Raw genomic sequence first — 24,998 nt, 5'->3', positions numbered from 1 at the left:
GGGATAATGGTGGAAGGAATATAAAGTTGGGGGTCAGGCTGAATTTATTGATATGGGCCCACTTAGCAGAGATTTTGCATTCAATGTTATAGCTCACAAGGTTAGAAAGTGAGTTAAGAGTTTATTTGGATGGTTGTCTGAAACATGGATCAGAAGGTAGCCAACATTACTTGAGGTCGAAATGCCAGAACTTCCCTGACATAATGTAGAGGAGGGGATCCAGAAGCTTAGACATTGGAATGTTAGAATGGATTTATCATGGAAGACCAGCTCACACACCCCAGGAATGTCCAGAGGACACACTTTTACCAGGTCTGTGAGCAATAAATTTGTGAGACTAGCTCTGTCATCCTTGAGGAGCTCTGTAGTTGTTCTTCTCTGTACGTCAGATATTACTGTGGGAACTGCCATCATTGAGCTGGAATCCTTAAACACAATGGGGATAATTGGATCCCGAGTCGGCCGAAGCCACAGAGTACCAGCTAATCACCAAAGACAAGGGGAGCATGGCTGCCATAATTGAAAGCATGCTCAAAGCAGCAGTCAAAATAATCTGACTCACAAAGACTTATGGTATTGGCTAGTAGATCATGGGTACCTAGAAGTAAAATAAATGGGCAATCTACTAAATTCTTGTTTGATCTGTATAAGCAGAATTTTAGGTCAAGTGAACAAAAGTCTAACTTGAATTACAAAAACAGAGAGTTATGTCACCTTAATCAGTTCCCAGACTTGAGACAGTTTACAGACCCAGAGCCCCTTGAATAAGGTGAAGCCTGGGTACTCTTGGGGAAGGACCCTGTTACACTGCCAAAAATTTACACTGTTAATCTTCCTCCCAGCCTTCCCCGGGGGGGCCTACAGTCTATTACCGGGATAACTGAGCACTGGGGAAAAGGAAATGATCAATTATTTCAGGGATTATTAGATACTGGCTCAGAAATGACATTAATTCCAGGAGACCCAAAACATCACTCTGGTCCACCAGTCAGTGTAGGGGCTTTTAGAGGTCAGATATCAATGGAGTTTTAGCTCAGGTCCATCTCACAGTGGATCCAGTGGGTACCTGGACCCATTCTGCGGTTATTTCCCCAGTTGTGGAATGCATAATTGGAATAGACATACTCACCAATTGACAGAATCCCTACATTAGTTCCCTGACTCATGGAGTGAGGGCTACTAAAGTAGGAAAGGCCAAGTGGAAGCCACTAGAACTGCCCCTGCCTAGCAATATAGTAAATCAGAAGCAATACTGGATTCCTGGAGGGATTGCAGAGATTAAGGCCACTCTTAAGGACTTGAAGGAGGCAGGGGTGTTGATTCCTACCACATCCCCATTCAACTCTCCTATTTGGCCTGTGCAGAAAACAGATGGGTCTTAGAGGATGACAGTGGATTATAGTAAGCTTAACCAGGTGGTGATTCCAATTGCAGCTATTGATCCAGATATGGTATCATTGCTTAAGCAAATCAACACATCCCCTGGTACCTGGTATGTAGCTATTAACCAGCAAATGCTTTTTTTCTCAATAGCTGTTAGTGAGGACCACCAGAAACAGTTTGCCTTCAGCTGGCAAGGCCAGTAGTATACCTTCACTGTCCTACCTCAGGAGTATGTATATCAACTCTCCAACCCTATGTGATGATATTGTCCATGATCATTTCTCCTTCCCACAGAACATCACACTGCTCCATGATGACCTCTCACTTAGTGTCTGGGCCAGGCCACTTAACTGGGCCCCAGATTCCCATGTGTGGCTGCTAGGTATGCCCGCCTCCATGTCCCGTGGGGCCTCAGGCACTTCCTGTTTAAATCCAGCCTGACCCCTTTCCTCCTACTCTTCCCATGTTGCTGCTGATACTTCCCACATTTAGCCCTTCACCCCCTACCAAAGGGTCTTGTACTTCTCCAGCCAGGTGGTTCCTGAGTATGTCTCTTCCTCCTCTCCTGTTTCCCACTACTAGGCCTGGGTTCAGCCCCTGTAGCTTCCTGCCCCACCTCTTCTAATTCAGTCATTGCTGTGCCTTGTCTAAACTCCACACTGATGGTGTCATGCCTGTGTTCCCCCAGCATGGCACCCAGTGCCCCTACTTTCCCCTCTGAAGCAGACACCATCCCTCACAGACTCTCCTGTGACATCAGCTTTGCCTCTCTTTGTGTGCTTAGCCTCTCACTTCAAGCTTGAGCCTCCTGGGTCCTGAGGCTCTTCAACCTCAAGGGGATAGAGGAGATCTGGAAGAAGGCGTGCTTGGCCCATGCACAGGACAGCTCAGGGGTGTGGGCAGTCAATACTCCAGAGGTTGACCATCTTCCACTGGGAACAGAAGGTGATAGAAAAAATGGTCCAGTCACCTGTTCTTCAGGTGGAAAGTTCTGGGAGGCCTCTGCCTGCTTTTCTGCAGCCCCAGCAGCCCTACGGTGACAGCATACTCCTGTCCAGGCCTCTCCTACTTCTATCTCACTCTTCCTGCTCTGGGATTCCCTTCCAAGTAAGTGGCCTCATCTCAGCTCAGTCTTTTGGAGGAAGCCAGTCTACCCTCTCATCTTTTGCAACTCCCCCCACACACACAATCATGTCTTCCTCCATCTATACCAAATTGACCACAGGTCCTTGTCCCTTTCATTCATTCATTCAGCACATTTATTTAGAACCTCCGGTATCCCAGGTTCTCTTCCAGGCGCCAGGGATACATTAAGGAAGAAAACAGACAAAAATCTCTGCCCTTACTCAACTTACATTCTAGTGAGGAGAGATATTGGATAAAAAAACTTAACCATGTGTTAGATTATGATAAGTTCTACAGAGAAAAATAAATCAGTGGGGAGGAATGAGAAGGGCTGGGGTGTTGCAAGTTGGTTTCTCAGGAAGCAAATGTTAAGGAGTTTGGGGTCAACACTTGTGAAATGAAGGAAGAAGCAGGACTGGGCAGAGGGAGAACTTGACAAAGCCCTGGCAGGGAATTCTGGAGCAAGTCTGTCAGTGTCCCACATGGGTCCTAAATCACTGGGCCCTCACCCCCTGCCCTGCCCTTCACTCAGTCACAGATGAGAGCTGCCCTGGGTGGGGTGTGACCTCAAGGGAGGGGCTCTATGCCCCTGAGGGCTGCAGGTTGTCAGCAAGCTAGACCAAGTTCATCCTTGAGGGATCCGGGCAGGTGCAGTCCATTGTCTACCACATGAGTGTGCTCAGTGAGGCCTTCCCTGGAGACTTGAAGGATTTCAAGGAAGTGAGTTCCAGGGGAAGAGTCTTCCAGGCAAAGGAACAGAAGACACCCTGGGTGGGGTGGCATCTGAGGCCCAGAGTAACAGCAAGGAGTGGGGCGGGGCTGGAGCAAGTGAGCAGCAGGAGATTTCAGAGCAGTAGTGGGCCAGAAGAATAGGACCAGGGTGAGGAATCTGGCTTTTACTCTGAGTGGGAGGGGGAACCATGGGAGGTGTCAAGGTGGTGAGGACATTCCTGAGGGAGGGAGACCCTGAGCAGGAAAGCCTGTGAAGGGTCAGCGGCAGTAGAGAAGAGAAACTGCGAAACACATTGCACATTTTGACCTTTGTGGGCTTGGCGTACAAGACCCAGCCCAAATACAAATGCACTTGTTTAATGAACACTCAGGAGGATAATCCAGCATCTTCAGCCAGTGTCTGCCGCCCTCTGGTGGATGTGCAGGAGATTACCCAACCCTGCTTCCAGGTGTTTTCTTTTCTTATTTTTCAGGCAGGAATCTATGGGTTCTGTGGGTTTGCCTTCAACACAGAGCTGTAAAAACTCTCTTGTCATTGATGTGGAGGTGTCAGGTAACATTTTCAAGGAAAAAACTCACCAATTTAGAGACAGGAAGGCAAGAGGGAAATTTGGTGTAGATTCAGCAGTATTTGGAGCTGGCTAGGGCTGGACAGAGAAGATGGTCAAGACAGTGGGCTCTATGGTAAAGTAGGAGGTAAGACCATCTCCTGAGAGGAAATGGAGTATAGAAAAGGGCTTTGGATTTGGAGCAACCACTGTGTAGCTAACAAAAAGCCAGGTGAAAGAACTGGGACTGGAAACCATGAAATTGCAGGGCCATGTGGTGCTTTCTAGCAGTGATGCTCACCAGCATACAGAAGAAAAGCGGGGCTGAAGGATGCATCTAGTGCTGGGAACTATAGAGCAGGTGCCGTTCCCAGGTCAACAGGAGGTCAATGATCCATGAGAGATGGGAAACAAATTAGATGAGCCCTGTGATTGTCCAAGCCAACTGCTTTGAGGGAGTTTCCAGGCCATGGCAGAGGAGGGGAAATGAAGGTGGAGCCTGGCAAATTATCTGAGTTAAAAAGATGGAGCCGAGAGTCTGGGGAGACCAAGGCAGCTAAAGTTCATAGGACGGAGTACCAGAGAGGAGAGAATTGCCCAGACAGAGAACCCTGGAGATCAATAGAGGGTCGCCCTCAAGTATTCCGCCTATGAAAGGGCAAAGAAAGAAGCATCAAAAAGAATGAGAGGGAACAGTGCCCAACATTCACATAGGGCCAAGAACAGTGTATGTTCTGAACAACCAGACTGGTAAAACTTATAATTCATGGGGAATTGAGTAGAGAACTCAGGAAGGTCTTGCCTCAGCAATGGGGAATAATTAGTCCTGGACTGAGAACTGTTTCATATTCACCTAAAAAAATCATAAAAGCAACACATGAAAGTATCAAACTGTTTCTGACTACCTTAACTGCATCCCAGAACAAAGCTCAAGAGAATCACAGGAATATAAAAATATTTAGCTCACAACAAGGAAAAATTCCCAGTGCCCTGCATGCAACACATATAAAGAGGCAGGAAGATATGATTATAAATAGAAAAATCAATGTGTGATTTTTCACTACTACAGATGTTAGAATTAAGAGAATATAACATTAAAACAGACATTCAACTGTATTCTATATGTTCAAAAGGTTAAATATGTTTTTAAAAGACTCAAATCAAACTTCTAGAGATAAAAACTACAATTTATGATAGAGGGCAGAGTGAGACAATTCAGGGCTCCATCCCTCAACACAAACTTTGAAAAACTAGCAAGAACTGTTAGATTATAATTGTGCCTAAGAGTCTCCCCCGGATGTGAACAAGATACCTGCTGTATGAGAAATAGTAAAGGGAGCACTAAAGGCAGATAGGAAAAGACAGGAGAGAGGTTTGGAGGAGAGTGTAGAAATGAAGATTGTCAGTGAGAGTAAATGAGAGAGAGAGGAAAAATAAAATAAAATAAGATATGACATGTAAATTCCAAAAGTTAAAATGGTAGACAGTAGACATTACGTTGAGTGAAATTAGCCAGAAACAAAAGGAGGGATACTGTATGAACTCACTAATATGAATTAACATTGATGAGTGAAATTTGAGAGTTGAAGTTGAGAAAATGGTCAGAAATTGGGCATTTGGCACTGAAGAAGTACATAAAGGTCAACAGGATTGATTGTATTGATCCAGAAATGGAATGGACAACGTAATACTGTGTGATGGTAGCACAGTATTGTAAGTACTCTGAACAAAGTTGAGTGTGAGTACGGTTGAAAGAGGAAGGCTAAGGCCAGGTATGACACCAGAAGGAAAGATAGAAGATAAAGACTGGGATTGTATAACTTTGTGAAACCTAGAGTGGTCAATGATGGTGATTAAATGTACAAATATAAGAATGCTTTTAAAAGAGGGAGAACAAATGAATGTCAACATTGCAAGGTGTTGAAAATTTGATAGTACAGGGGAAAAAGTGCAATCAATGCAAACTAAAGTCTATAGTTAATGGCAACATTGTAAGATGCTTCCATTAATTGTAACAAAGGCAATATACCAAAGCTAAATGTCTATAAGAGGGGGTTATAAGGGAGTGATATGGGATTCTTGGTGGTGCTGTTATCTGACCTTTTTATTTTATTTTATTTTTTCTTATATATTTTATATTTTTATTCTTCATTTTTTTTCTCTTTTTCCTCTTTCTTTGTAGAAGAAATGGAAATGTTCTCATATAGATTGTGATGGTGAATGCATAACTATGTGACTATACCAGGAATCATTGATTGTTTACTTAGAATGGGTTGCATGGTGTGTGAATAAAACTATTTAAAAAATAAACAGAGGGATACAAGTGCTGGAGAAAATGTGGAGAGAGAGATGTACCTGTTCACTATTGTTGAGGAAGTAGAATGGTGCAGCCCAGCTGGAGGGCAGTGTGATGGTTGCCATATGATCCTGCAACCCTATTATTGGGTATATACTTGGAAGAACTGAGAGCAGGAACATGAATGGACATTGTACACTGGTGTTTATGGCAGCAGTATTCACTATTTGTAACAGATGGAGGTGACTTAAGGGTAAATCAACTGATAAACGGAATGGTGAACTGTGGTGTATACATACTACGGAGTACTGAGCAGCAGCAAGAAAAAATGAAGTTGGGCGGTATGCAACTAGGTGAATGGACTTGAGAACAGTATGTTGAGTAAAATAAGCCAGAATCAAAAAGATAAACATTATAATGCCTCACTAATATGGACTAACTATAATGTGCAAACTCTGAGAATTGAATCTGAGAGTACAGGTTATCAGTGGAAAGCTTATGGTAAAGGTTCCTAGACTGTAAGTTCTTACAGCAGTAACATCTATTCATGAGTTGTCATGGTTATTTCTAAATTCTGAGATGATGAGCTGTTTGTCTATAATCTGGTCAGTCCCTGGAACTTCGGATATCCGTGTGACACCTGAGACTCAGAGCCAGAGTTCGGCAGCTATGAATGTCAGCATTACTCAATACAGCAAATGTTAAAGAAGTTGAAAAAGAGGTCAGACTTTAATTAGAGATATGAACAAAATGGACTTGGTTAGGACTAAGGAAAACCAGACTAAATGGAAAAGGATGATATTGACTGTTTTAAAACTTTAACTTCTATGTGAAACCAAAGGAAGAGATGTTTATTTTGTGAAAAATCTATATTTTCTGTAGCACACTATATAATTTAAATTGTATGGTCAGTTTTACTCAAACACCATAATTACATGGAACCTTGAATAAGAGGTGAGATCTGGTTGGTTTATAGAGGTTAACATGAAGCCCAAATACATCCCAGAGTAATTTGGACAGAGAATAAAAATGTATTTGCAAAGCCCCCTTGAGGGACTGGGGAGAATTGGAAATATTAAACTTCCCCACCTGGGGAATTCGTGATATTCTCTCAAGCATTGGGGACTACTAATTTAATAGGCCAGGCCCTCAATCTTGGGGCTTGCCTTTATGAAGCTTGTTACTGCAAAGGAGAGGCTAAGCCTATTTATAATGGTGCCTAAGAGTCACCCCCAGAGAACCTCTTTAATTGCTCAGATATGGCCTCTCTGTCTAAACCAACACTTCAGGTAAACTGACTGCCCTCCCCACTATGTGGGACATGACTTCCAGGGGTGTGAATCTCCCTGGCAATTTAGGACATGACTCCTAGGGATGAGCCTGCACCTAGCACCATGGGATTAAGAAAGTCTTCTTGACCAAAAGGGGTAAGAGAAATGAAACAAAACAATGTTTCAGTGGCTGAGAAATTTCAAATGGATCAAAAAGTCACCCTGGAGGGAATTCTTATGCACTAGATACATATCCCTTTTTAGTTTTTAGTGTATTAGAATAGCTAAAAGGAAATACCTGAAACTGTCTAACTACAACCAGTAGCCTTGATTCTTGAAGTTTGTGTAACTATGTAACTTACATGGTGTGACTGTGTGATTGTGCAAACCTTGTGGCTCATACTTCTTTTATCCAGTGTATGCACAGATAAGTAGAAAAATGGGGCCGAAAATGAAATTTAAAATAGGGTGGATGGGGAGATAGAATGCTTTAGATGTTCTTTTTTACTTATATTTTTATTCTTATTCTTATTCTTATTTTATTTTATTTTATTTATTTTTTGGAGTAAGGAAAATGTTCAAAAATTGATTGTGGTGCTATCTTGGGGCTTGCCCTTATGAAGCTCATTACTGCAAAGGAGAGGCTAAACCTGCTTGTAGTTGTGCCCGAGTCTCCCCCTGAATACCTCTTTGTTGCTCAGATGTGGCCCCCTCTCTCTAGCTAAGCCAACTCAGCAGGTGAACTCACTGCCCCTCCCCCCTACATGGGACCTGGCTCCCAGGGATGTAAATCTCCTGGCAATGCAGGATATGACTCCCAAAGATGAATCTGGACCCGACATCATGAGATTGAGAACATCTTCTTGACCAAAAGGAGGCTACAAAATGAAACAAAATAAAGGTTCAGTGGCTGAGATTCCAAATGGAGTAGAGCAGTCACTCAGGTGGACATTCTTATGCACTACATAGATAACCCTTTTTAGGTGTGAATGCATTGGAATCGCTAGAAGTAAATACCTGAAACTATCAAACTGCAACCATTAGGCTTGACTCTTGAAGAGGATTGTATGGCAATGTAGCTTACAAGGGGTGACAGTGTGATTGTGAAAGACTTGTGGATCACACTCCCTTTAACCACTCTATAGATGGATGAGTAGAAAAATGGGAAAAAAAACTGGGTGAAAAATAGGGTGGGAGGGGGGATGATTTGCGTGTTCTTTTTTACTTTTGTTTTTTATTTCTTATTCTTGCTTTTTCTGCTTCAAGGAAACTGTTCAAAAAATAGATTGAGGTGATGAATGCACAACTATGTGATGGTACTGTGAACAATTGATTGTACACTGTGGATGATTGTATGATATGTGAATATATCTCAAAAAAACTGAATTTTAAAAATAAAAAAATTGATTGTAGTGATGAATGCACAACTATATGATGTGCTGTGAACAATTGATTGTACACTGTGTATGGTTGTATGGTATATAAATATATCTCAATAAAACTGAATTTTAGAAAAAGAACTGGCAGAAACATCTTTCTCAAAGCTCCAGAAAACAGTTAAAGGACTGCAGTAAAAGGACAAGTCCTAAATCAAGAAAAAGGCTACTTAAAAGGGATAGGCTCTCCCAGCACCCTAGCTGTCCCCTTCCCCACCCTTCACGAACTCTATATGGGAGCCAGCCTGCTCTCCCAAGTGTGGACCCATGGTCCCAGTTCCAGAGAGAGCAAAATCACTCTTGTGCACATAATGGGAGTATGTAGGTCTGGCCCAATCTGGCTGGTGGTGGCCTGAGGGACTTGTTGTCCCAGAACTTGGCCTTGCATGTACAAAGTGGCTCACTGAGCTCTCCTGCAAGACACTGTGGGAGAACCGTCAAATCATACTGCCTGGGGCAGGGCATTTTTGGCTGTAGGACAAATAGTATAGTGCTTAGGATCACAAGGAAACTGTTTCCTGGGGAAGAGGGGACATTTAAAACCATATAAATGGGGAGATTCTTAGGGCCACAGTCACATGCCCCAGACCCAGACAAGACACATACATAGAAAGGATCAGGGAGTCCCTTGTGCTTTGACTTGGAGCTATTCTCTAAACCCATTGTATGGATAAGCCCTAAAGGAGAACACTCAATGCAGGTCAATAGTCAAAGACTGGGAAAGGAGTTTTCTTTTCTTCATTCTTTTTTTAGTGCTTAGCATTCAAGGAAATCTCCATTGTTACACTAGCTGGATTCAAGCCAAATGAAAACATGAAAATATCAAAATGTCCAGATTTCAACAAAAGTTTACAAAACATAAAAAAGAAACAGGAAGCAATGTCCCAGGCAAATGAAAAGATTAAGGCATTAGAAACTAACAAGAGGACCAGATTTAGAGCATACCAGATGGAGAGTTTCTAAAAATGGTCCTAAGTATGCTTAAAGAACTAAAGAAAACATGGACAAAGAACTAAAGGAAATCAGGAAATTATAGATTAACACAAAGGGAATATTACTTAGGAGATGGAAATTATGAAAAGTAACCCAACAGAGCTGGAGACCACAATAACAGAAATTTAAAATTCTCTAGATGGGTTCAACAGCAGATTGGAGCTAGTAACAGAAAGAATAAGTGAACTTAAAGGAAAGTGAAATTTCCAATCTGAAAGACAGAAAAAGGAAAGAATGAAGCAAAGTAAACAGCCTGAGGAATATGTGAAACATCATGCAGTGTACTGATATCTGCATTGTTGGAGTCCCAGAAGGAGAAGAGAGAAAGAGGCAGAGAGAATATTCAAAGAAATAATGTTTGAAAACTTCCCAAATTTAATGAGAGACATGAATATACACATCCAATATGCTCAATGTACTCCAAACAGGATAAACCCAAATAGAACCCCACCGCACCATATTATAAGCAAACTGTCAAATGCCAAAGATAAAGAGAGAATTCTGGAAGTCCCAAGAAGGAAGCAGCATGTCACATACAAGGGGGCCTCACTAAGCTTAAGAGCCAATTTCTCATCAGAAACCATGGAGGCAAGAAGGCAGTGGGATGACATATTTAAAGTGCTGACAGCAAAATATTGCCAACCTAGAATTCTGTATCCAGCAAAATTGTCTTTCAAAAATGAGGGAAGAATTAAGACAATCCCAGATAAACAAAAGCTGAGGGGGTTCATCACTACTAGACTGGCCCTACAAGAAATGTGAAAGGGAGTTCTGCAAGTTGAAAGGAAGGGACACTAGACAATGGACTGAAGCCTCAGGAAGAAATAAAGACCTCTGTTGAAGATAATGGCATGTATGTATGTAAATATCAGTACGACTGTAGTTTTGATCTGCAACTCTACTTGTTCCTCCTATAGGACCTAAAAGGCAAATGCATAAAATGTAATGGTTTAAATGTAATGGTTTTGGACTTATAAAGTATCAACATTTAATCTGTGGCAAGAACCTGTTCCCCTAAAGATGCAGAAACAGAGGGGTATAGGAACATAGTTTATGTATGCTAATGAGGTTATTTGGTATCAAAGGAAACAAGATTGTTATATATTTAGGATGTTAAATTTAAGCCCCATGGTAACCCCAAAGAAAATTTCAGAGAATAAGCAAACTCATAGAGACTGAAAGTAGATTACAGATTATTACAAAACTTGACTCAAAAAGAAATAGAAACTATGTAATGGTACTGTAAACAATCAAAAGTACGATTTGTTTTGTATGACTGCGTGGTATGTGAATATATCTCAATAAAATGAAGATAAAAAAAAAAAGAAATAGAAAATCTGAACAGACCTATAACAAGTAAGGAAATTGAATCAGTAATCAACACCTTCCCAACAGAGCTTCCTGTCAAACAAAATGGTGGTGTAAGACATTCTAGGGTGCTGTTCCCCCACACAATTTTTTTTCATTAGAGAAGTTGTAGGTTTACAGAAAAGTCGTGCATAAAATACAGAAAATGCAGAGTTCCAATAAATCACCGTTTTATTAATACCATGCATCAGTGTAGTATATTTGTACAATCCATGAAAGAACATTCGTATAACTGTACTATTAACTATAGTCCATCATTTACATTATGGTTCACTATGTTGCACAGTCCTATGATTTTTTCTTTATTAGAGAAGTTATGGGGTTATAGAACAATCATGCATAAAATACAAATTCCCATACATCACCCTATTATTAATGCCTTGTGTTGGTATGGAACATTGGTTACAACTCATGAAAGCACATTTTTATAATTGTACTATTAATTATAGTCCATGGTTTAATTTAGGGTTCACTATTTATATAGTGCAGTGACACTTGGTTTGCTTCTGTCTCTTGGCAATAGTGAATAATGTCACTAGGAATACAAGTGTGCAGGTATCTGTTAAAGTCCATGATTTCAATTCTTTTGGGTATATACTGAGAAGTGAGATTTCCAGGTCATATGGTAATTCTCTACTTAATTTTCAGAGGAACTGCCAAACTATCTTCCACAGCAGCTGCATCATTTTACTTTCCCACCAGCAATGAATGAGTATTTCTATTTCTCCTTATCTCCAACACTTGGAAATTTCTGTTTGTTTTTTTTAAGAACAGACATTCCAGTGGGTGTGAAATGGTATCTCACTGGGGTTTACTTTTGCATTTCTCTAATAGCTAATGATGTTGAACATCTTTTCATGTGCTTTTTGGCCATTTGTATATCCTCTTTGGAGAAATGTCTATTGAAGCCTTTTGCCCATTTTTAAAACAGGTTATTTGTCTTTTTATTGTTGAGTAGTAGGATTTCTTTATATATTCTGGATAATAAACCCTTATCGGATATGTAGTTTTCAAATATTTTTTCCCATTGAGTAGGTAGTCTTTTCACTCTCATGATAAAGTACTTTGAGGCACAAAAGTTTTTAATTTTCATGAGGTCCCATTTATCAGCATTTTCTTTTGTTGCTTGTGCTTTGAGTATAAAATCTAAGAAACCATTGCCTAACACATGATCATGAAGATGCTTCCCTGCATTTTCTTCTAGGAGTTTTATGGTCCTGATTTTTATAATTAGGTCTTTGATCCATTTTGAATTAATTTTTGTATATCATGTGAGATAGAGGTTCCCCTTCATTCTTTTGCATTTGGATATAGTTTTCCCAGCACCATTTGTTGAAGAGACTATTCTTTCCCAATGGAGTGGACTTGAAAGCCTTTTCAAAAATCCATTGGCCATGGATGTGAGGGTCTATTTCTGAACTCCCAGTTTGATTCCATTGGCTTATAAATCCTCCTCTGCTGAAGTCACCCTCTAGTGAGCATTCACATGGGACACAAATATCTTCATGTTTTTTGCCCACTCAGAAAAATATATCCACATACCTCTTCCCCAGACCACTTTGTCACCGATTTTCCAATCAGGCTCCTTCCAATTCTCTGACCATCCAGCCAAACCATTAGCAGCAGTCCTTGAATCAGTATACAAATGCACCTCTGGCCCGTTCTCCTTCTAAAGCAAAATGAACAACCAGGTGCACTGCTTGAAGTTCCATCCACTGGGAGGATTTCCCCTCACCACTGTCCTTCATGGACATCCCAAAATGGGGCTGCAGTGCTGCAGCTGTCCACTTTCGGGTGGTACCTGCATATTGTACAGAACCATCTGTAAACCAGGCCCGAGTTTTCCCTTCCTCAATTAACTGATTGTAAAGAACTCCCCAAGAGGCCATGGCTTTGGGCCACTTCCTCATGTAACTTACTTGTGCCTTCAGGAGATGCTCAAGCCCTATCACATATATACCATTTTCATTTTATGATGAAGTGCTGTGCACACCTAACTTTATGGCTTGGTGGGTCAGACAACACCCAGCTCATGATAGGCAACTCAGGTCTCATGGTAACTTGGCCCATGGTTAATCATTCTGTCTCTACTAAGGCCCAGTAGCAGGCCAAAAGGTGTTTTTCTAAAAGAGAGTAGTTATCTTCAGAGGATGTTGTTTCAGTTTTCTAAAGCTGCCATTATGCAAAATACCAGAAATAGATTGGTTTTATAAAAGGGGATTTATTAGGTGACAAATCTACAGTTCTAAGGCCACTAAAATGCCCAAACTAAGGCATCAACAAGAGGATGCCTTTAGTGAAGAAAGGCTGATGGCACCTGGAACACCTCTGTCAGCTGGGAAGGCACGTGGCTGGCATCTGCTGGTCCTTTGCTCCTGGGTTGTATTTCAAAATGGCTTTCTCCAAAATGTCTCTGGGCTTGTCTTTCTAAGCTTCTCTCAGCTCTCTGTTTGGTTCTCCTGAGGCATTTCTCTCTAAGCATCTGGGAGTCCTCTCTTAGCTTCTCTGGGGTAAACTCTGGTTCTCACCTCTTAGCTTAGCATCTCCAAACATCCTTCTGTCTTCATCTCCCAGTGTCTCCAAGCATCTGGGTCTGTGTGGGCTCTCAGCTTGCTAAAGAACTCAATGATCTAATTAAGACCCAGGCTGAATGGGCAGGGTCACCTCTCCAAGGAAACAACCTAATCAAAAGGTCCCACCCATAATAAGTCTGCCCCCACAAGATTGCATTAAAGAACATAGTCTTTCCTGGGGTACATAACAGTTTCAAACTGGCACAGATGGTAAGGCTTTACTCCAAAATCCTAAGGGCCTGCCTTGTGATTCTCTATAGGAGCCTGCCAAAGGCTCCAAACAGCACCTCTATTTGCCACTGACACTTCCAGCACCATTGGATTAGCTGGATCGTATGGTACAAGTGGCAGAGCAACTTGCACAGCAGCCTGGATCTGTTGCAGAGTCTCCTCTTGTTCTGATCCCTACTCAAAACTAAAGCTTTTCTGGCCACTCGATAAATGGGCCAGAGTAACACATCCAAAAGAGGAACATGTTGTCTCTAAAATCCAAAGAGGCCAACTAGGCATTGTGCCTCCTTTTTGGTCTTAGAAGGGGCCAGATGCAGCAGCTTATCCTTCACTTTAGAAGGGGTATCTCAACATGCCCCACACCACTGGACACCTAGAAATTTTACTGAGGTGGAAGGCCCCTGTATTTTTGTTGGATTTATCTCCCATCCTCTGACACACCAATGCCTTAGCAATAAGTGTGGGGTAGTTGCTATTTTTTGCTCACTAGGTCCAATCAACATTACATCATCAATATAATGGACCAGTGTGACATCTTGTGGGAGGGAGAGATGATCAAGGTCCCTGTGGACTAAATTATGACATAGGGTTGGAGAGTTGATATACCCCTGAGGTGGGACAGTGAAGGTATACTGCTGGCCTTGCCAGCTAAAAGCAAACTGCCAGTACCATACTTTTTGACCACTGTAGCTTTGTAACAAGTTTCCAAGTCAAGCAGTGTGAGTCCTCCAACTTCTTTCTTCTTTATCAAGATGTTTTTGGCTATTCAGGGCCCCTTACCCTTCCAAATAAATTTCATGATTGGTTTTTTCATTTCTGCAGAGAAGGCTATTGAATTTTGGTTGGGATTGTATCAAATCTATAATCATTTTGTGTAGAACTGACATCTTAACAGTGTTTAGTCTTCCGATTTATGAGTATGGAATCTCCTTCCGTTTATTTAGATCTTTTTTGATTTCTTTTAGCAAACTTTATAATTTTCCTTTTATGGGTCCTTTACATCCTTGGTTAAATTTATTCCTAGATATTTGTTTTAGTTGCTATTGTAAATGGAATTTTTTTCTTGATTTCCTCCTCAGATTTCTCACTACTAGTGCATAGAAACACTACTGATTTTTGCAGGTTGATCTCTTACCCTGCCATTTTGCTGAATTTGTTTATTGGCTCTAGTAGCTTTGTTTTATATTTTTTCATACTTACTATATATATAGGATCATGTTATCTGCAAATAGGGAAAGTTTTACTTCTTTCTTTTCAATTTGGATGATTTTATTTCTTTTTCTTGCCTCATTGCTCTGGCTAGAACTTCCAGTTGAATAATAGTGGTGACAGTGGGCATCCTTGTCTTGTTCCAGATCTTAGAGGGGAAGCTTTTAGTCTTTCACCATTGAGTATGATGTTAGCAGTGGGTTTTTCATATATGCCCTCTATCATGTTGAGGAAGTTTCCTTCTGTTCACATTTTTTAAGCTTTTTTTCCAAGAAAGTATGCTGACTTGTCAGAAGCTTTTCTGTGTCAGTTGAGATGATCACGTGTTTTTTTTCCCCTTCCTTCTGTTAATATGGTATATTACATTAATTTATTTTCTTAATATGAACCACACTTGCATACCTGGGATAAATCCCACTTGATCATGGTGTATAATTATTTTAATGTTCAGTTAGATTCGATTTGCAAGTATTTTGTTGAGGATTTTTACATCCATATTCACAGGAGAAATGCTTTGTAATTTTCTTGTAGTATCTTTATCTGGCTTTGGCATTTGGGGTGTTGTTGACCTCATAGAATGAGTTAGGTAGTGTTCCCTCCTTGTTTTAGTTGCTAACACTGCTGGAATGCAATATACCATAAATGGGTTACTTTTACAATGGAAATTTATTAGCTTACAATTTTACCATTATTAGGCCATGAAAATTTTCCAGCTGAAGACATAAACAGGATGATACCTGGACTCTGAAGAGAGACTGCCAGCATCTGGGACACCTCTGTCACATGGGAAGTTTCATGGCTAGTGTCTGCTGTCTTTCTCTCCCGTGTTCCATTGCTTTCAGCTTCTGGTTCCAGTGGCTTCCTCTCTGAGTGTCTGTGGATCCTCTCTTAGCTTCCCCAGGGCTTTTTGTCTGTAAGCTCTCTCAGATTTTTCTGTCCTTTATCCTCTCATAAAGGACTCTGGTAAAATGATTAAGACCCACTTTGAATGGGGTAGGTCACATCTCAAATTGAAATAATCTAACCAAAATGTCCCACCCACAAGAGGTCTGCACCCACAGGAGTGGAGTAAAAGAAAATGGCCTTTTCTAGGGTACATAACAGCTTCAAACCAGCACACTCCAATTCAGTTTTTTGAAAGAGTTTGAGCAGGATTTGTATTAATTCTTCTTGTGAAGCCATCTGGTCCTGGGGTTTTCGTTGTTGGGAGGTTTTTGATGACTGATTCAATCTCTTTACTTCTAATTGGTCTGTTGATAACTTCTGTTTCTTACAGAGTCATTGTAAGTTGTTTGTGTTTTTCTAGAAATTTGTCCGTTTTATCTAGGTTACCTAATTTGTTGGGGTGCAGTTGTTCATAGTATCCTCTTATGATCCTTTTTATTTCAATGGGGTCAGTAATAATGTCCTTGCTCTCATTTCTTATTTTCTTTATTTGTGTCCTCTCTCTTTTTCTTCTAGCTAAAGAGTCTAGCTAAATGTTTGTCAATTTTATTATTCTGTTCAAAGAATCAACTTTTAGTTTTGTTAATGCTCCCAACTGTTTTTTATTCACTATTTCATTTATTTCTGCTCTAATCTTTGTTAATTCCTTCCTTCTGCTTGCTTTGGGTTTAGGTTGCTGTCCTTTTTCTAGTTCCTCCAGGTGTGCACTTAGGTCTTTGATTTGAGCTCTTCTTTTTTAATGTAAGCATTAAGTTTATAAATTTCTCTCTCAGCACTGCCTTTGTTCCATCTTATAAGTTTTGATATGTTGTGTTCTAGTTTTCATTCATCTCAAGGTATTTACTGATTTCCCTTGTGATTTATTCTTTGACCAATTGATTCTTTAAGTGTTTTTTTTAACTTCCATATATGTGTGGATTTTCCAGTTCTCTGTTTCTTATTGATTTCTAGCTTCATTCCATTATGGTCAGAGAAGTTTCTTTGTATTCAATTTTTACAATTTATTGATATTTGTTTTGTGACCCAACATGTGCTATATCCTGGAGAATGATCCATGTGCACTAGAGAATAATGTATATCCTGCTGTTTTGGAGTGCAATGTTCTGTATATGTCTATTCATTCTAGTTCTTTTTATTCAAGTTGGTTTCCCTATTCATTTTCTGTCTAGATGTTCTCCTATTGAGGAGAGTGGTGTATTGAAGTCTCCAACTATTATTGTAGAGGCATCTATTTCTCCCTTCTCTTTTGCCAATGTTTGCCACATGTATTTTTTGTTAGATGCATAAATACTTGTGATTGTTATTTCTTCTTTGTGCGTTGATCCTTTAATTAATATATAGTGTCCTTCTTTGTCTCTTTAATCAGTTTTTTCATATTTTAGTTTTGCCTTTTTTATTATGGAATTTTATTGAGATATAATCGCATAACATACAGTCATTCAAAGTGTATGATCAGTTGTTCACAAAATTGTCATATAGTTTTGCTTTCATCACCACAATCAAATTTTGAACATTTTCATTACTCCAAAAAATAAAATTAAAATTAAAATTAAAACGAACATCCAAAACATCCCGTTCCCCTCCTCCCCCCATTGTTCATTTACTTTTTTAAAAATGCAGTTTGAGATACATTCACACATCCTATAGTCATCCACAGTGTACAGTCAGTTATTCACAGCACCATCATACAGTTGTGCATTCATCCCAGGAATCAATTTTTGAACTTTTTCATTACTCCAAAAATAAAAATAAAAGCAAAAAAGAACATCTAAATCTTTCCATCCCCTCCATCCCACTCTATTCTTCATCTAATTTTTGTCCCCATTTTTCTACTCATCTGTCCATACACTGGATAAAGGGAGTGCAAGCCACAAGTTTTCACAATCACACAGTCATACTATGCAATCTACATAGTTATACAATCGTCTTCAAGAATCAAAGTCACTGGGTTGCAGTTTGACAGCTTCAGGTATTTCCCTCTAGCCATTCCAACACACTAAAAACTAAAAGGTGATAACTGTATAGGACCTCCAGAGTGCTGACCTCTTGACTCCCTTTGAAATCTCTCAGCCACCGGAACCTTATTTTGTTTCATCTCTCTTCCCCATTTTGGCCAAGAAGATCCTCTCAATCCCACAGTGCTGGGTCCAGGCTCATCTCCAGGAGTGATTTCCTGTGTTGCCAGGGGGAGTCACACCTCTGGGAGTCACAACCCGTGTAGGGGGTAGGGTAGTGAGTTCACCTGCTGAGTGGGCTTAGAGAGAGAGGGGTCCACATCTGAGCAACAAAGAGGCTTTCAGGGTGGGGGTGGGGACTCCTAAGCACAATTATAAGTGGGCTTAGCCTCTCCCTTGCAGCAACTAGCCTTACAAGGGAAAGCCCCCAGATTGAGGGCTTGGTCCACTAAATTAGCAGTCTTCAATATTTGCAGGAAAATCAGTAATAGCCCAGGTAGTGAAGTCCACATTTCTCCCCAGTTCCTCAGGGAGCCCCATAAATATACTTATACTCTCTGTCCATATCACTGTGGAATGTATCTGGATTTCACCCCAGCCTATACAAACTCACCAAATCCCACTTCCCATTTACCACTCCCTGTACATATGGTGTTCAAACAAACTGATCACACAAGTTTAATTTTCTAGTGTGCTACAGAAAATATAGAACCTGCACCAGAAAAACATCTCCTCCCTTGGTCTCACACAAAAATTGTAGTTTTAGAACCCAGTCAGTATCATCCTTTACCCTTGGGCCTGATTTACCTTAGTTCTAACCAGATCCTCTTCGTTCATATCTCTAATTAAAGTCTGAATGTTTTTTTGCTCTTTCAACAGTTGCTATATGGGATAATACTGACATTCATAGCTTCCAACTTCTAGCTCCAAGTCTCATGTGTCACACAGATGCTCAAAGTTCCAGAGACCAACTAGGTTATAGACAAGGAGCTGAGCATCTCAGGATTTAGAGATAACCATTACAACTCAGGAATAGGTGTGACTGCTGTAAGAGCTTACAGTCTAAGGACCATTACAATAAGCATTCCTCTGATAAGCTGTGCCCTAAGATTCAGTTCTCAAAGTTTACACATTATAGTTAGTCCATATTAGTGAAGCATTATAATGTTTCTCCTCTCATTTCTGGCGTGCTTCATTTCTTTGTAGCCACTCAATATTCTATTGTATGCATACACCATGGTTCACCATTCTGTTCATCAGTCAATGTACTCTTAGGCCACCTCCGTCCATTGCAAATAGTGAATACTGCTGCTGTATATACCAGTACATAAATGTCTATTCGTGTCCCTGCTCTCCTATCTTCCAAGTATATACCCCATACTGAGGTTGCAGGACTTTGAATCCCCCGAACACCTAGCTTCTTGTGGAACCACCATACTGTCCTCCAGATAGGCTACACCATTCCACTTCCCCACCAACAGTGAATACATACATCTGTCTCTCCAAGTTCTCTCTAGCACTTGTGTCCCTCTGTTTATTTTTTCCCCTGCAATTTTATAGGATATATTCAAATACCATGCAATCATCCACAGTGTATAATCGTTTACAGTATCATCATATGGTTGTGCATTCATCACCACAATTAGCACTTACACTTGTTCATTACTCAAAAAGAAAGAATTGAAACAAAAGAATAATAAAAAGGATAAAATGAAAAGCAAAAATAAAATAAAACACAGCAATAAGGTCAGTCAACAACACCACTACTAAGAATCCTGTACCCCTCCCCTACACTCCTCCCTCCCAGACATTCAGCTTTGGTATGTTGCCCCTGTCACATTTAATGGGAGCATACTACAATGTTACTGTTAACCCCAGACTCCAGTTGCATTGGTTATATTCTTTCCCCCAATACCCTCCCCTTTTCAACATCCCACAAGGTTACCATTCATCTGTTCTCCCCCATGTAAAAACATTTTTACGTTTGTGTATTTAGTCACCATCACTGACCACTCTAGGTTTCACCAAGCTACACAGTCCCAGTCTCTATCGTCCATCCTTCCCTCTGGTATCACACATGCCCCCAGCCCCCCTCCCTCAACCCCACTCACAGACATCTTTGGTCAGTGCACCTACAATACTGTGCTACCATCACACAGCACTGCCCTCTCCATTTCTGGATCTACACAGTCAATCCTGTTGAACAGCTTATAATCCTTCAGCATGAAATGCCTGATCTCTAACAACTTTCTATCTCCTGATAGCCTGTGTTCTCAGTTTTAATTCTCAAAGTTTGTTTTGGCTAACTTTGCTTACCTTAGCATACTTAAGGTTCATCCATGTTATTACATGTTCTGTGACTTTGTTCTGTCTTACAGCTGTGTCATATTCCATTGTGTGTATATACCACAGTTTGTTTCTCCACTCGTCTGTTGATGGACATCTGGGATGTTTCCATCTCTTGGCAATCATGAATAATGCCTCTATAAACATCAGTTTACAAATGACCGTTTATGTCTTAGCTTTCAGTTCCTCTGAGTATATACCTAGTAATGGAATTGCTGGATAATATGGCAATTCTATACTTAGCTTCCTGAGGAAACTGCCTTCCAGGGTGGTTGCACCATTCTACATTCCCACCAACAGTGGATAAGTGTGCCTCTTTCTCCACATCCTCTCCAGCACTTGCAATTTTCTGTTTTTTTGATAATGGCCATTCTGGTAGGTGTGAGATGATATCTCATTGTGGTTTTGATTTGCATTTCCCTGATAGCCCATGAAATTGAACATCTTTTCATATGTTTTTGAGCCATTTGTATTTCCTCTTTGGAAAAGTGTCTGTCCATGTCTTTTGCCCATTTTTTAATTGGGTTGTTTGTCTTTCTCTTGTTGAACTATAGGATTTCTTTATATATTTTGGATATTAAACCCTTATCTGATTTGTGGTTTCTGAATATGATCTCCCATTGTGTAGGTTGCCTTTTCACTTTTCTGACAAAGTCCTTTGCTGTACAAAAGTGTTTAATTTTGAGGAGATCCCATTTATCTATTTCTTCATTGATTGCTCGTGCTTTGGGTATAAGTTCTAGGAAGCCACTTGCCATCACTAGATCCTTAAGATATTTTCCTACATTTTCTTCTAAAAGTTTTATGGTCTTAGTGCTAATGTTTAAATCCTTAATCCATTTTGCGTTAGTTTTTCTATAAGGTGTCATAGAGGAGTCCTCTTTCATTCTTTTGGATATGGATATCCAGTTCTCCAAACACCATTTATTGAAGAGGTTTGGCTTGACTGCCAATTGCTTTGGCTTGACTGCCTTATCAAAGATCAAATGTCTGTAGATAAGATGGTCTATTTCTGAACACTCAATTCTATTCCATTGGTTAGTATATCTATCTTTATGCCAGTACCATGGTGTTTGACCACTGTTGCTTTGTAATATGCTTCAAAGTCAAGTAGTGTGAGACCTCCCAGTTCCTTCCTCTTTCTCAAGATATTTTTGGCTGTTCAGGACAACTTGCCCTTCCAAATAAATTTAGTTATTGGTTTTTCTATTTCTGTAAAGTAAGTTTATGGGATTTTCATTGTATTGCATTGAATCAGTTTAGGTAGAATTGCCATCTTAACTATAGTTAGTCTTCCAATCAATGAACACAGTATGTTCTTCCATTTTTTTAGGTCCTGTTCAATTTCTTTGAGCAGTTTCTTGTAGTTTTCTCTGTATAGGTCTTTTGTGGCCTTGGTTAAGTTTATTCCTAAATACTTGATTATTTTTGTTGCTATTGTAAATGGGATTTTTTCCTTGATTTCCTCCTCCTGTTGCTCATTACTTATGTATAGTAAGACTACTGATTTTTGCATGTTCAGCTTGTAGCCTACCACTTTGCTGTATTTATTGATTAGCTCTAGTAGCTTTGCTGTAGATTTTTCTGGATTTTTCTACAAAGAGGATCATGTCATCTGCAAACAGTGAAAGTTTTAGTTCTTCTTCAATTTGGATGCCTTTTATTTCTTTTTCTTGCCTAATTGCTCTAGGTAGGACTTCCAGCACAATGTTGAATAACAATGGTGACAGTGGGTAGCCCTGTCTTGTTCCTGATCTTAGAGGGAAGGCTTTCAGTCTCTCCCCATTGAGTATGATATTAGCTGTGGGTTATTCATATATTGCCTTAATCATATTGAGAAAGTTTCCTTCTATTCCTGTCCTTTGAAGTGTTTTTATCAAGAAAGGTTGTTGAATTTTGTCAAGTGCTTTTTCTGCATTGATGGAGATGATCATGTGGTTCTTCCATTTTGATTTATTGTTATGTCTCTCAAGAAATTTTTAATTTGATCAACAGTATCTTTTGTTTCCATAAGATCCACTTTTTTTTAAATTTACTCTTTCAAATTCTTCTTTATGCTCTTCTAGGGTCTTCTTCATGTCCTTTATATCCTGAGCCATAATATTGATATTTGTAGGTACTTCTTTGATTAATTGCTCCACATTTTGTGTCTCTTCCACTTTTTTAATTTGTTCGTTTGGCTTGTCCATATCTTCTATATCCTTCAAGTGCTTTGTAACTTTCTGCTGGCTTCAGGGCATTTGCTTGTCTTGACAGGGTTATTTTGCAAAGTGCAGAATTAATTGAGTATTTATACATAATTTGGTATGCTGGAGTGCAGTTTCCCTAACCTACCAGAAGGTGGAGGTCTCAAGTAGGTCTTCCCGGAACTTCTGTGCAGTGGGCAGAGTCCAAATTGTGTGGAGAACCAATCAGTGTACCAGATCTCCGTGTGTTCTGGGGAATCCGGGTCCTGTGGCTGCAATGTGGCCTGGAGCAGGTAAGCAGGAAGCCTGATCAAGGGCGCCCGCAGCTGGGACGTGGGCCCTGCCTGCCTTGTGCCCCTGAGTCTCTGGGGTGTAAGAGGGGCTCCTGATCACCCCTATGGTGCCTCTCCTACCCGCTTCTCCCCGTTGCACCCATCCAGTCTTCCGTGGGGAGAGAGCAATCACAGTCTGTCCGGTTCTCTCACGGGAGCTCCCCACTGTCTGGCTGTGGAGGATCACACCCCAGCAAACTGTCAAGCTGTCAAGTTAGGTGGATGGGAATGGAGAGCTGCTGCTCACTTCCTTGCCCAGCAGCGGTTTTGCTGCTGCCGGCCTGAGGTGGGGGTGGGGGGCAGTCCAGATGAGGAACTAACTCACTGGGTCCCTCCAGTCACCGTCTCTCCTCCGTTTTTGTCAGGTGTACCCCCCACGTACTGTGGGGGGCCCTCTATGGCCGGTCATACCCAAGAACCGTGGTCCCTGGTGTCCTCCGGCCCCTTTCTGGTTACTCTGATGGAGGAGGCGGCCATCAGCCTCACCTACTCCACCATCTTCCATTGTTTTCTTAATATCTTAATATCATTAGCTCTATGTCCACCATTAGTTTATTTTTTTTCCATATTTTCCTTCATATCCTTGAATTGATGTAGGAGATTTTTTTAAACTTCTTTGATTAGTTGTTCACAAGTCTGTGTCTCCATCCCAAAGTAATTTGGACAGAGAATAAAAATATTCAGGGCCCCCCTGAGGAGCTGGGGGAAAATGCAGAGGTGTTGGGCTTCCTCACCAGGATTGTTGCTGATATTCTCACAAACACTGGGGACTGATGGCTTGACATGCTGAGCCCTCTGTCTTGGGGCTTGCCCCTATGACGCTTGTTACCGCAAAGGAGAGGCTAAGCTTGCTTATAATTGTGCCTGAGTCTCCCCGAGTACATCTTTGTTGCTCAGGTGTGGCCCTCTCTCTCTACTTAAGCCACCTTGGCAGATGAACTCACTGACTTCTCCCCTACGTGAGATCTGACTCCCAGGGATGTAAATCTCCTTGGTAAGGCAGGATATGACTCCCAGGGATGAATCTGGACCCAACATCATGGGATTGACCACATCTTGACCAAAAAGGGGATACAAAATGAAACAAAATAAAGTTTCAGTGGCTGAGAGATTTCAAATGGAGTTGAGCAGTCACTTGGGTGGGCATTTTTATGCACTATATAGATAACTCTTTTTAGGTTTTAATGCATTGTAATAGCTAGAAGTAAATACCTGAAACTATCAAACTGCAACCCAGTAACTGCCTTGACTCTTGAAGACGATTGTATAACAATGTAGCTTACAAGAGGTGACAGTCTGATTGTGAAAGCCTTGTGGATCACACTCCCTTTAACAGCGTATGGATGGATGAGTAGAAAAATGAGGACAAAAAACTAAATGAAAAATAGGGTGGGAGAGAGGGATGATTTGGGTGTTCTTTTTCACTCTAAGTTTTTATCCTTATTTTTACTTTTTCTGGTACAAGGAAAATGTTCAAAAAATAGATTGGGGTGATGAATGCACAACTATATGATTGTACTGTGAACAACTGATTGTACAGTTTGGATGATTGTATGGTATATGAATATATCTTAATAAAATTGATTTAAAAAAAAAAGTCTGTGTCCCCTCTGGAGTTTTAATTTTTTCTCTTAACCTAGCCATAGCTTCCCATTTCTTAGTATGGCTTGTAATTTTTGCTGATGTCTAGGCATCTGATTATTTTGATGTGCTCATTCTGAAAGTCAGTTTCTTCCTCTTGCCAAGGGTTTTATTGTAGATTGGCTGTTAAGGCTCTTCTTTGACTCTTGGTTCAACTTATACTGGACCTTTAAAGTAGCCCATGTTTAACTGTTCTAATCTTCTCAGGTCTCCTGCACTTGATTCTTGCCCTGGATAAGAGGTACAACTTTTAAGCATTCCCTTAATTTTTTCACCTCCAGGAGAAAGCTTCCTTTCCTCTGTTCTTTCTCTGGGAATCCTGATCTGTTTGTTTTTGTATAGAGTTTTCTCCTTAGCTCTTGTGATTTGTTTAAATTCTCTCCCTCACTTGCTGCCCCCTTTTTGCTACACTTTCAACTTCTGGGACC

At 40.6% G+C, this 24,998-nt stretch overlaps 1 pseudogene; it reads right to left on the bottom strand.

Annotated features, from left to right (window-relative positions):
* Nucleotides 1-23,434, bottom strand: part of LOC119526706 — a 41,156-nt pseudogene extending 17,722 nt beyond the window's left edge.
* Nucleotides 23,435-24,998: the final 1,564 nt, after the last annotated feature.

The sequence above is a fragment of the Choloepus didactylus genome, chromosome 1 (genome assembly GCF_015220235.1).
Source record: "Choloepus didactylus isolate mChoDid1 chromosome 1, mChoDid1.pri, whole genome shotgun sequence".
NCBI classification, from domain to species: Eukaryota; Metazoa; Chordata; class Mammalia; order Pilosa; family Megalonychidae; genus Choloepus; species Choloepus didactylus.
The sequence above is the reverse complement of the archived record's forward strand: the minus strand, read 5'-3'. Positions and strand labels throughout refer to the sequence as shown.